We start from the raw sequence: 11,788 nt of genomic DNA, 5'->3' as shown, positions 1-11,788 counted from the left end.
GAGGCACAGCGATATTGTAGGGCATGTCCAGTTGGGAAGGGGAGGCTTTGGCCTTACGGCAAGTAAGCCAACCTGGCATAGGGCCACAGCATCGGAGAGGAGGAAAATGGTGGTTGAGGAGGTGTGCCGTCAGGAGGAGGCAGAAAGAAGGACAAAAGCTGTCTCGCTTGCCAAGCAGGGACAATGGATGAGGTGGGAAGGCTTGGAGAGAAGAAAGCTCAGCTGGAGGGAGCTCTGTGAGATGGAGGCAAGCAACATCAGCTTCATTATCAGAGCCACGTATGATGTGCTCCCATCTCCAAAAAACCTCCACCAGTGGGATGGCGAGGCTCCAACCTGTGCCCTCTGCCCAACTCCAGCAACTCAAACACATCTTGACCGGCTGTAAGACCAGCCTCACACAAGACCGCTACACATGGAGGCACAACCAGGTCCTCAAGAGTCTGGCAGCAGCTCATGAGAGCAAGAGGAATGCCATCAACTCCTTGCCCAAGAGAGCAACCAGTTCCATTACAGCCCCAATCTTCATTCGGGAGGGACAGGAAAAGCCTAGCCATCCCCCTACTAAACAAGAAGCTGGACAGCTAGCCATGGCCCGGGACTGGAAGATGCTAGTCGATATTGGCCAGCAACTAATTTTTCCACCTGAGATTGCAGCCACCACCCTTAGGCCAGACTTGGTACTCTGGTCCCCTTCATTGAAGTCTGTATACATCACAGAGCTCACAGTTCCATGGGAGAACTCAACAGAAGAGGCCTATGAGCGCAAGAAACTGCGCTACACAGAACTGGCAGCAGATGCTCAGATGGAATGCGAAAGTCTATCCGGTTGAAGTGGGATGCAGAGGTTTTGTGGCTTCTTCCACCATCAGGCTGCTGAAAGAACTTGGCATCCATGGACAGGCTCTGCGACAAACAATTAGATCAGTCTCTGAAGCGGCCGAAAGAAGCAGCCAGTGGATATGGATCAAGCGGAAGGACCATTGCTGGGCTCAAAAAGCATCGACAGGACCCGCTCACTAATTTCCCCCACACCCCATCCCTTTAGAGAACCCAGGTCACAGCCCTCCAGGAGGAGGATGAACAAGGTATACGATTAGCGCTAGGCTTGACTCGAGGAAGAGGACACCACCTGCCTTGCATAGTCCCGTGGGCTGCGCCACTTAAATAACCAGGCAATTCTCATGATTGGACATGGGACACAAGCTCAGGTTTGATCACCATGTAGCTGGCCACCTTTGATGAGGGTGTTTAGTGTTGAAAGGCTGAAACACCCCTTGATTCAAAGGTACACTACTGATGATGTGTCTTGAAATTTACATCTTTCCACATCTGAGATACAGCTCTCGCAACACCAAGGCAAACCTCATGTGCATACCATTTACTGGCACAATGGACAAGTTTACCATCACGTCCGGTGTTTCATGATTCAATGCAGCATCAGCGCTCTGTTAATACATTAAAATTTTCAAAGGGTAAAGGATGTTTTTTGTAATTAAAAACTAAGACTAACTAGGTCTAAGATTTGTACAAACTGTTGTATCATTCTTTTCACATTATTATGTATGGTAGAGGGTTAAAGATGTAAATTTGTATGAATCATGAGTTGTCAGAAGTGGAATTCAAACCCACACCTCCAGGGGAGACTCCGACCTGAAAGCAGCGCCTTAGACTGCTCGGCCATCCTGACTAGCTAAGTCACCCTTAACACCACCCCCACCCCCACCCCCACCCCCACCCCCACACCCACACCCACACCCACCCCCACACCCACCCCCACACCCACCCCCACACCCACCCCCACACCACCCCAACGCCACACCACACCACCCCACACGGACTGGATTATTTCTTAAGAACTTAAACCCTGTTTGTGCTCGTTGTAGGCTATTTAATCGTCCACTAAATGGCAAAATCTGAATATAGTTATTGCTAACTCAATTTGATTTTTATGGATTTTTTTATTTTGCCACATATAAATGCACATAACATTTTAATGACTGAAAAACAATCGTGCAATTGATACAGTAAAAAAGGTAAAAAGTGAAAAAAAGGAATCATTTTGTAATTTACCTGCAAAATTCTCCTTCCGAGATGTTTTTCTTTGTGTGTGTAAGCAGCAACATACTTCACCTAAAACTTTATATAATCACCTTCAAGAGAGCCAAAACAGAAATAAAAAAAAATTATATTAATTGAAGTTTTACAGGACAACTTTTGTTGTACAAAGTTTGTAATTCAAGTCACATCCTTGTGAGGATTAAAACTGGTTGCAGAGCCCGGATAGCTCAGTCGGTAGAGCATCAGACTTTTAATCTGAGGGTCCAGGGTTCAAGTCCCTGTTCGGGCGAGTTGCTTCTTACTGCATTAGGTAAGCGGTAATGTCCTGTACTACATGGTTTATTTAGAAAGTTGAACAATTTGTACTTTGTGAGATGTTATTAAGTGAAATATCATGTACTTGATAAGCTTGAAATAATAGCACTCTGTGTGTGTAACATGTTCTCCACACCAACTAGTTGTTTCAAACAGACTGTAGTAAATAGAGGACAGGTTAAATCTATATTTATATTTATCACTGGGCCAGTGATAGCTCAGTGGTTAAGGTACTGGACTAGTAAACAGAAGGTTGCCGGTTCAAGCCCCACCACCACCAAGTTGCTACTGTTGGGTCCCTGAGCAAGGCCCTTAACCCTCAATTGCTCATTGTGTAAGTTTTAGATATTAATACCCACATATTTTTTGTTGCCTTAAACTCACTTAAATCCTGATCTAATTTTTGAAGCTGCGATTAAGCGATGCCGCAACGAGTTTCATATTACATGATACCCTTAAATAATCATAATGTATCTGCACTGGAGAATGCGGGCATCGATCCCGCTACCTCTCACATGCTAAGCGAGCGCTCTACCATTTGAGCTAATTCCCCTTACGATGCTCCCTTGTTCACATTTTGAAGGTTGTGATATTACTTTAAACTTACCTTTTCTTTTTCATGTAATTACTGATTTTTTTGGATCTCTGCTGATATCTTGTGGGCCATATTGACTAATCAGTGAAAATTAATATTTCCTTGTATAAAAAAACCATTATGCTTATTTAGCTTTAATTAGCTTTAATTATTAAATAGTTAATAAGATAGTGATGGTGAAACTAAAAACCTGTAATTACCATCACTAAGTGTTTTTACCATCACAACAAGATATGTGTTGGTAATGACATGTTGAGGTAATGACAGTTTTTACTTAGGAAAAAAGTAAACAACTAGTATACAATGTACTTTACATAAATTTTAATAATGTGAACATTTCAATTGTAAAATACTGCTGTAACAATGTAAATAGACGCTGAATAAACATACTTTATGATCAGGATGAATACATGTTTAAATTTCTCACACTTATAGAGATCAAAAGCCTGGATCCTGGCATCCATGTGGATGTTACTTTGACACGTACCACCTACTGTACCTCAGCATTGTTGCAGACCATGTACACCCAGTTCATGCAAACTGTATTCCCTGATGGCTGTGTCCTCTGAAGAAGTAAACTTGCATAAAGCATGAGATGTCAGAAGTGGGATTCGAACCCACTCCTCCAGGGGAGACTGCGACCTGAACGCAGCGCCTTAGACCGCTCGGCCATCCTGACATGCTTGCAAGGTCCTAATGCCAATTACCAACAACACCCCCACATGGCCAAAGATTTGTACAAAGTGCTCAATCTTTTCACATTATTATGTATGTTAGAGGGTTAAAGACATAAATTTGTATAAAGCACTAGCAGTCAGAAGTGGGATTCAAACCCACGCCTCATGGGACACTGTGACCTGAACTTAGCGTTTTAGACCTCATCCTGACTAGCTTGGGTACCATCGACACCACCATTTGTACGAACTGCTTAATCTTTTCACATTATTATGTATGATACATTTACTGATTGTAACCCATTTGCTGCACTGTACACTTTGTCACTAGGTTGTAAATCATATATCAATAGAAAGGGAGCCCCATATGAGATCTCCAACTAACCAAATAATGTTTTTGGGTGGACCATTGTTAGCACTGTAACGGCACTAGCATGTTAGGGTGTGTTTTCTCTGGTATGAGTGTATTAGGTACAGCCTTCTTGTTGGGTTTTTAACTGACTAGATTATTTATTAAGAACTCAAACCCTGTTTGTGCTGGTTGTAGGCTATTCAATTGTCCATTAGATGGAATAATATGAATACAGTTAATATTGCGTTAGAATCAAGAAATAGAACACGAGAGGGAGTGTGTTATCGCGAATAACATCACCGCTGTGATTCGGTCGCCTCTAGAATACAACTGATGTATGTAGCACTAAGAAGTGTTTCTTAAGGATTCTTTTTGTGTTCTTGGTAGAACTGTTGCTACTTGAAGAACCATTTAGTATAATTCAAGGTTCTTTGCTAACTCAATTTGATTTTTATGGATTTTTTTTTCTCTTGCCACATATAAATGCACATTACATTTTAATGACTGGAAAACAGTCGTGCAGTTGATATAGAAAAAAAGGAAAAAGGTGAAAGAAAGGAATCTGTTTGTAATCTACCTGCAAAATTCTCCTCCAGAGATGTTTTTCTTTGTGTGTGTAAACAGCAACAGCAACAAATTGTACCCCCAGCCGTTTCAAACACACTGTAGTAAAAAGAGGACCGTTTGAAACTATAATTATGTGCAGCCTAATAATGCACTGAGTTGTACATATTAATACCCACATATTTTATGTCAAATTAAATGCTTTTTTTTTTTTTTTTCAGTTCTTGCCTTACAAAGCCGTTTTGTTACTGCACTGCACTAAACAGTTGGTATATCCTGCACTATTTTGGCCCTTACATAATGAGTTCTTTCTGTGTTCTGACTGACCTTATTGATGACTGATTCAGTATTATCTTAAAATGACAATCACAAAAAACTGAATAGCTTAGTGTGCAGTGATAACCATTGTTATAGTTGTCATTGTAGCATACACTGTTGCTCAGTTACAGACTAACCCAACATAACACCAGCACAGTCTAGTTTAAACCAAAAGTAGATTTATCTCAGGTGCGTGTAAGTGCAGCATATTCTTTTATTTTATTTAATTTTCATCAAACATTTTTATCTTGGACGGGGTTGTGGTGGGTCATTTTTTACTGGGAATTTCTGGGCGGAGGGAAAGTATACAGTATATACACAATATTAAACATAAACTTTATTCTAAATACTTGTAGTGCTTGTGCCTGTGCTGACTTGATCATTTAGAAACTACACACCCAGAAGCAGCAGCCACCTCACTGGCCTATAGTATGTCATCTATATTTTATTGTTCAGTGTGTTGTACTCGTGGAGTACTTCATGCCAGTTTGTTTTTGGGCAAGACAGTAAGTAAGTCTCTATAGTTCTACCTAATGTTTAGTCATGTGATGTTCAAGTCCATGCAGACACAAGTACTACAATGAGCAATATATAAATATAAAAAGTCATTCGTTTGCATGAATAGTTAAAAGCTAATGAATGGATTGTTGGATGGATAATTGCATTTAGATTCCCTCGATTTTACTTCATGGTAAAAACCCTACACAGACAGAAGAACAAAATAAATAGTATGAAGACCATGTTTTTAACTACAGTGCGTTACAAGTCTAAATGTTATTTACAAGTCCCTACTTAGCTCACGGGAAAATGTGCTTAAAAGTTTGCAATGCTTCTGCATTGGAGAATGCGAGCATCGATCCAGCTACCTCTCGCATGCTATGCGAGCACTCTACCATTCGAGCTAATTCCCCTTACGATGAACCCCCTTTAGCCTTTTGTAAATTGTAATGTACTATCAGAGCGTTGATGCTGCATTATAAAGTGAGGGTGCAACGTGTTTAAGCTCACATACTCTTTTCTGTATTATGCCTTGCTTTTAAACCATCACAGACTCTGTTTATCGCAGCCTTTAGGACGATCGAAACACAATCAAAACTGTCTTTGTACCACTGATAGACTGACTTAAGGGTTGATGCTGCATTTTTTTAGATTAGATTAGATTAGATTAGATTAGATTCAACTTTATTGTCATTACACATGTACAAGTACAATGCAACGAAATGCAGTTTAGCATCTAACCAGAAGTGCAATAAGCAGAAAGTGCAGAATAAACAGTATTTATGATATACATTATTTACAGTGGGTAAATAGCAGTGGTATTAACAGGATCTATAAACTATACTATAAACAAGATATGTAGCTGAAAACAATATACATATTAAGGTGCAGATTAATATTAAGGTGCTATGCAGGTTAAAGTGATTAAGGTGCTATGGACACGATCAAGGAATGAGTACGTAAAAACATAATAAACAGATATATACAGTATTTATGAGATTTATGTACAAATGAGGTATGTACCAGTGAAATACAAAGCGGAAAAAGGATAAAAATTATCATGTTTGTAGTGTGTGTGTGTGGGGGGGGGGAGGAGTCCTTAAGAATGCTGCGAGCTCGACGCAGACAGCGTTTCCTCTGGACGTCCTCAATGGGTGGAAGTGAAGTCCCTGTGATGCGCTGGGCCGTTTTCACCACTCGTTGCAGTGCCTTGCGGTTTGCAACAGTGCAGTTTCCATACCAGACTGTGATACTGCTGGTCAGGATACTTTCTATTGCACAGTGGTAAAAGTTCACCAGGATGGCCGAAGACAGATTGTGTTTCCTGAGTGTCCTCAGGAAGAAGAGGCACTGGTGAGCCTTCTTGGCCAAGCTGGAGGTGTTGGTGGTCCAGGACAGGTCCTCCGAAATGTGGGTCCCCAAAAACTTGAAGCTGGAGACACGTTCAACAGCTATTCCGTCTATGTGGATGGGGTCATGCGTGCCTCCTCCTTCCCTCCTGAAGTCCACGATGAGCTCTTTAGTTTTGTTGTTGTTGAGGAGCAGATTGTTGTCCTCACACCATGTGGCCAGATGCTGTACCTCCTCCCTGTAGGCTGTCTCATCGTTGTTACTGATGAGTCCAATCACCGTGGTGTCGTCAGCAAACTTAATGATGGAGTTGGATCCATGCACAGGCCTGCAGTCGTGGGTGAAAAGGGAGTAGAGGAATGGGCTCAGCACACAGCCCTGTGGTACGCCTGTATTGAGTGAGATGGTGATGGAGTAGGTGTGGCCTGACCTAACATGCTGAGGTCTGTTGGTAAGAAAGTCCATAATCCAGTGACAAAGGGAGGTGTTAATACCCAGATCTCCAAGTTTAGTGACTAACTTGGAAGGGATTACAGTATTAAATGCTGAGCTGAAGTCAAAAAACAGCATTCGTGCTTTTTAAAGGGGATGTCATTTTTCAGCATTTTAAAGGGGATGTCGTGAGTTTCAGCTGTTCATCTTTCATGAAGCAGTTTCACCAGATGAAAAACCATTCAAAAGTCACGTACCGCTACTTTAACAAAAAGTCGTTTCAGATAAAACTCCGAGACATTTCAAAATTGGAGAATTATAAATTATTGTGTGTTTGTGTAACCCAATTAAAATTTGGGGATTACTAATATTTTTGTTTATGTTAATTTATAACTAGTAAATAAGTTGTTCTTATTTGTTCTGTAAATAATGTTCTGGTTGTTTTATGCTGTTTAAAGTAAAGTGTATGTATAGCCCTCCCTTGATTTATTTTTAAGCCAATCAGCATGAACTGTCACAGGTCGGGAAAAGAGCGGGAGAAAGTGGGTGGAAAAAGAAGAAAAAAGTGGAGAAAATAGCGTGATGTGAAACAAGTGTCATGTAAGCGGGTAAAACACCTGTTTAGGATTTATCTCTCTTGATGCGTTAAGACAAACAGACAGTGAGTCTTATATTAACATCTTGCAGTCAATTAGTGACATTGTTTATGCTGTATCAGCCGTGAACTTCGTCTCTTGAGTTTTCGCGCATGGACATTGAAGGCAGTACGCTTCCTCAGCAACTGTGCCGATTACAGTGGATTAAAAGCATCGGATAAACTCTGATTGTTTCATCCAAGATCAAAAGGAAAAAGACTGGTGGATTTTTTCTGTTTCATCCATGTAAACAAAGAACGTGGACAGCTCCACCACAACCGACCAAATATACTTCGTGATCTGTGCTGATTGGGACTATTAGGTTGGATCAGGCCTGCAACGGTAATTTTGGATACCCTTTTTTTATTGTATTATAACATTTTTGTAAAATATATTGGGGTTTGAAATGCATATTAATGATTGTGTAAATGAGTAAATAGTTAATTTGTTTAAGTATTATTAACGTATACAAGTTTGGTATGTGAGTCAGGGATAATGTTAATACAGCTACTGTAAATGGTGTTAGTCGCAGGTTTTTTTGTGCAAGGTTAGTACCACATATATATAGGGTAATTGAAGCAGTTTTTTCAGTTTAAATAAGAGTATAGTTTAAATATAAAATAATCGTAAGTACTGATAAGTAGTGGCCCTTTTAAATCCTTACATTACCACAAAGAAAGAGATTTCTTAAACAATTAAAAGAAGTCAAGGAGCGCTTTCCAAATACAGCCAGGGGTGCTAGGGGGCGCTACATTTGTCAATTTAAACAAGTCAAAAAAGGTCTTTAAACCAAACGATTTGAGTAAAAATAGAGCATAACTGTCACTGTAGAACTTACAGACTGACCTAATGTTTGATGCAGCGTTTCAGTGAGCAACGACTTTTGTATTATGTGTTGCCTTTAAATGATCATAATGTTTCGGCATTGGAGAATGTGGGCATCGATCCCACTACCTCTCGCATGCTAAGCAAGCGCTCTACCATTTGAGCTAATTCCCCTTACACAGAACCTTCCTTTAGGATTTGTAAATTGTAATGTACTAACAGAGCGTTGATGCTGCATTATAAAGTGAGAGTGCAACGTGTTTGAGCTCACGTACTCTTTTCTATATTATGCGTTGCTTTTAAACCATCACAGACTCTGTTTATTTAAAACGTTGATCTTAGCCTTTAGGACGAACAATGTGAGGTCTTTTATGAAGTGCATTTTTTCTTTGATTTTGTTGGACCTGTAGGAGATTGTCCTGTTCTTGTTGCAGCTCTGCTGGAGGGTTATTTTCTTGGTGTTTGTGGTGGTGGTGGTGGTGGTGGGGTCTTTGTTCCCATTTTGGTTTATTCAGTATATGATGTACTTTACATCCATTTCAATAATGTGAACATTTCCATTTTTGTCGTAAAATACTGCTGTAACAATGTAAATGGACGCTGAATAAACATACTTAAATGGATATTTAAGTATTTAAGTACATATTTAAATGGATGTAAAGTACATCATATACTAAATAAACCAAAATGGGAACAAAGACCCCACCACCACCACCACAAACACCAAAAAAATAACCCTCCAGCAGAGCTGCAAAAATAAACAGAGCAAGATCAGGATGAATACATGATTCAGTTTCTCACATTTTCAGTGATCAAAAGCCTGGGTCCTGGCATCCACGTGGATGTTACTTTGACACGTACCACCTACTTCAGCATTGTTGCAGACCATGTTCACCCTTTGATGAAAACTGTATTCCCTGATGGTTGTGTCCTCTAAAGAAGTAGATTTGTATAAAGCATGAGCTGTCAGAAGTGGGATTCGAACCCACGCCTCCAGTGGAGACTGCGACCTGAACACAGCTCCTTAGACCGCTCGGCCATCCTGACCTGAACGCACATTATGAAAGACAATTTTCCTCAACACCCCCACATGGCCAAAGATTTGTACGAACTGCTGAATCTTTTCACATTATTATGTATGTTAGAGGGTTAAAGACATAAATTTGTATAAAGCACTAGCAGTCAGAAGTGGGATTCAAACCCACGCCTCAATGAGAGACTGTGACCTGAACGCAGCGCGTTAGACTGCATCCTGACTAGCTTGGGTACCATCGACACCACCCTCGCCCCACACGGACTAAGATTTGTACGAACTTTTCACATTATTATGAGTAACTGTGATGATGTCAAGGCGCCAGACACATCACCAGTAACACCAGATTCTGTCAGACTCCCAAGCATGGCTGGATTACTGACCGGGCCAGTGGGGCCAGCGCCCAGGGGCCCTTGATGTCAGGGGGCCCAAAACATTTTGCAATGCCTATCAACATTTATTATACAATATATTTTTATTTCCGAGGGCCCTCCATTTTAAGGATCCTCTGACTATTAGGGACTTTGACCCCAGGGCCTCTTGGTGGCCCTAGCCATGCTTTTGGGGCCCTCATGAAAATGGATGAGGCGTTGTGGCACTGCTCTGACTTCGACTTCTGGCTATTAGGGGTCCTAGAAAAGAGAGGGGCATATTTTTAGAGGGCCCTGGTTATGAGAGCCCATACCAGGGGGCCCTAGAGAAGAGCAGGGCATATTATTAGAGGGCCCTTGATCATGAGGGCCCCTGCTATGGGGCCCTTGACTTCCATAGAAGTCGTTTACCATGGCTTCTTGACTTTCTAGGGACCTACAAATTGCCAGGCAAGCTACCATATTTCATAACAGACGTTTTGTTGCAAATATGCGATTCAGGCCCTTACTTAATGTTTCTGAATTTGTATTGTTTCAAAATTATTATGTTCAATTTCTCTTAAGCGCAGAGACACAAATTAATTTAGCAATTTCAAGCAGTTTGAATGCATACACACACTTAACTGAGCTATTTGATGTTCTTTTCATGCCTGACAATATGTCCAACAGTGAGCTCACTTTAAAGGCTAACTCACTCGCTGCAGCATATCCTTCAGATCTGAACATGAGCCTGGCAGATGAATTGATACAATACAAATAATTCATAACAGAAAAAGAAAAATGTCCTAGTAAAATGCTCAAAACCATGATAAATTTGAATTTACAGTCAACCTTTCCAAATGTCTACATAGCACTTAGACTTTTTTTGACTGTGCCTATCACAAATTGTGAAGGGGAGCGTTCATTCTCCAAACTGGCTCGTATTAAGAATGAACTCAGCGGGGGATGGGGGGGCCCTGGGCAACTCTTTGCCCAGGGGCCCAGACTATCCTTAATCCGTCCTTGCTCCCAAGCTATCTTAAACATGTGTGCACACATTAATGATTAGACAGATGTAGGAGTATGAGCTCATAAAAATATGCATATGCTAATGTTGTTGATAATGCCGGTATTGTAAATGGATACACTGTTTTAATGATCCTTTCAGTGACCCGTGAATGGTATGCTCCAAGAAAGGGGGAGGGGCATCCGGGTTATAAACTTCAAATCAAAACTGCTAAAAGGTGAAAAGGTGTGTATTCATTATTAGGCATTAAGGGCATTACAACTACCCCATACCACCCCCAGACTGACGGCATGGTAGAACGTTTTAACAAAACCCTGAAATCTATGCTGAAAGAGTTTGTGGATGACACTGGCTCGGATTGGGACACGTGGCTCCCCTGTCTTCTTTTTGCTTACAGAGAGGTCCCACAAGCTTCTTCAGGCTTCGCTCCCTTTGAACTGCTGTATGGAAGAGAAGTGAGAGGGCCATTGGATGTCCTTAAAGAGGCATGGGAAGGTGACAACCCTACTGATGAGTTGAATATCCTTTCCTTTGTGCTCAAAATGCGGGACAAATTGGCAGATTTATCGGTAAAGGTACGTGAAAACATGGCAGCAGCTCAAGCAAAGCAAAAAAGGTGGTACGACAAGGCAGCAAGATGTCTGGAGCTAAAACCAGGTGATAGAGAACTCAATCTTTTTACCAACTTCTGACACTGGTCTACTTGCAAAATGGCAAGGACCATACACTGTCCGCAAGAAGATCAACCAGATCACCTAC

The 11,788-nt window shown here is 41.1% G+C and overlaps 2 non-coding genes across 2 annotated transcripts; one reads left to right on the top strand and one right to left on the bottom strand.

Annotated features, from left to right (window-relative positions):
- Positions 1-2,277: 2,277 nt before the first annotated feature.
- On the top strand, positions 2,278-2,350 carry trnak-uuu (transfer RNA lysine (anticodon UUU)). The gene has a single exon. It is a non-coding gene; the product is annotated as a tRNA-Lys (tRNA).
- A 1,217-nt stretch (positions 2,351-3,567) lies between these two features.
- trnal-cag (transfer RNA leucine (anticodon CAG)) lies at positions 3,568-3,650 on the bottom strand. The gene has a single exon. It is a non-coding gene; the product is annotated as a tRNA-Leu (tRNA).
- Positions 3,651-11,788: the final 8,138 nt, after the last annotated feature.

This window comes from Trichomycterus rosablanca, chromosome 10 (genome assembly GCF_030014385.1).
Source record: "Trichomycterus rosablanca isolate fTriRos1 chromosome 10, fTriRos1.hap1, whole genome shotgun sequence".
NCBI lineage: Eukaryota > Metazoa > Chordata > Actinopteri > Siluriformes > Trichomycteridae > Trichomycterus > Trichomycterus rosablanca.
The sequence above is the reverse complement of the archived record's forward strand: the minus strand, read 5'-3'. Positions and strand labels throughout refer to the sequence as shown.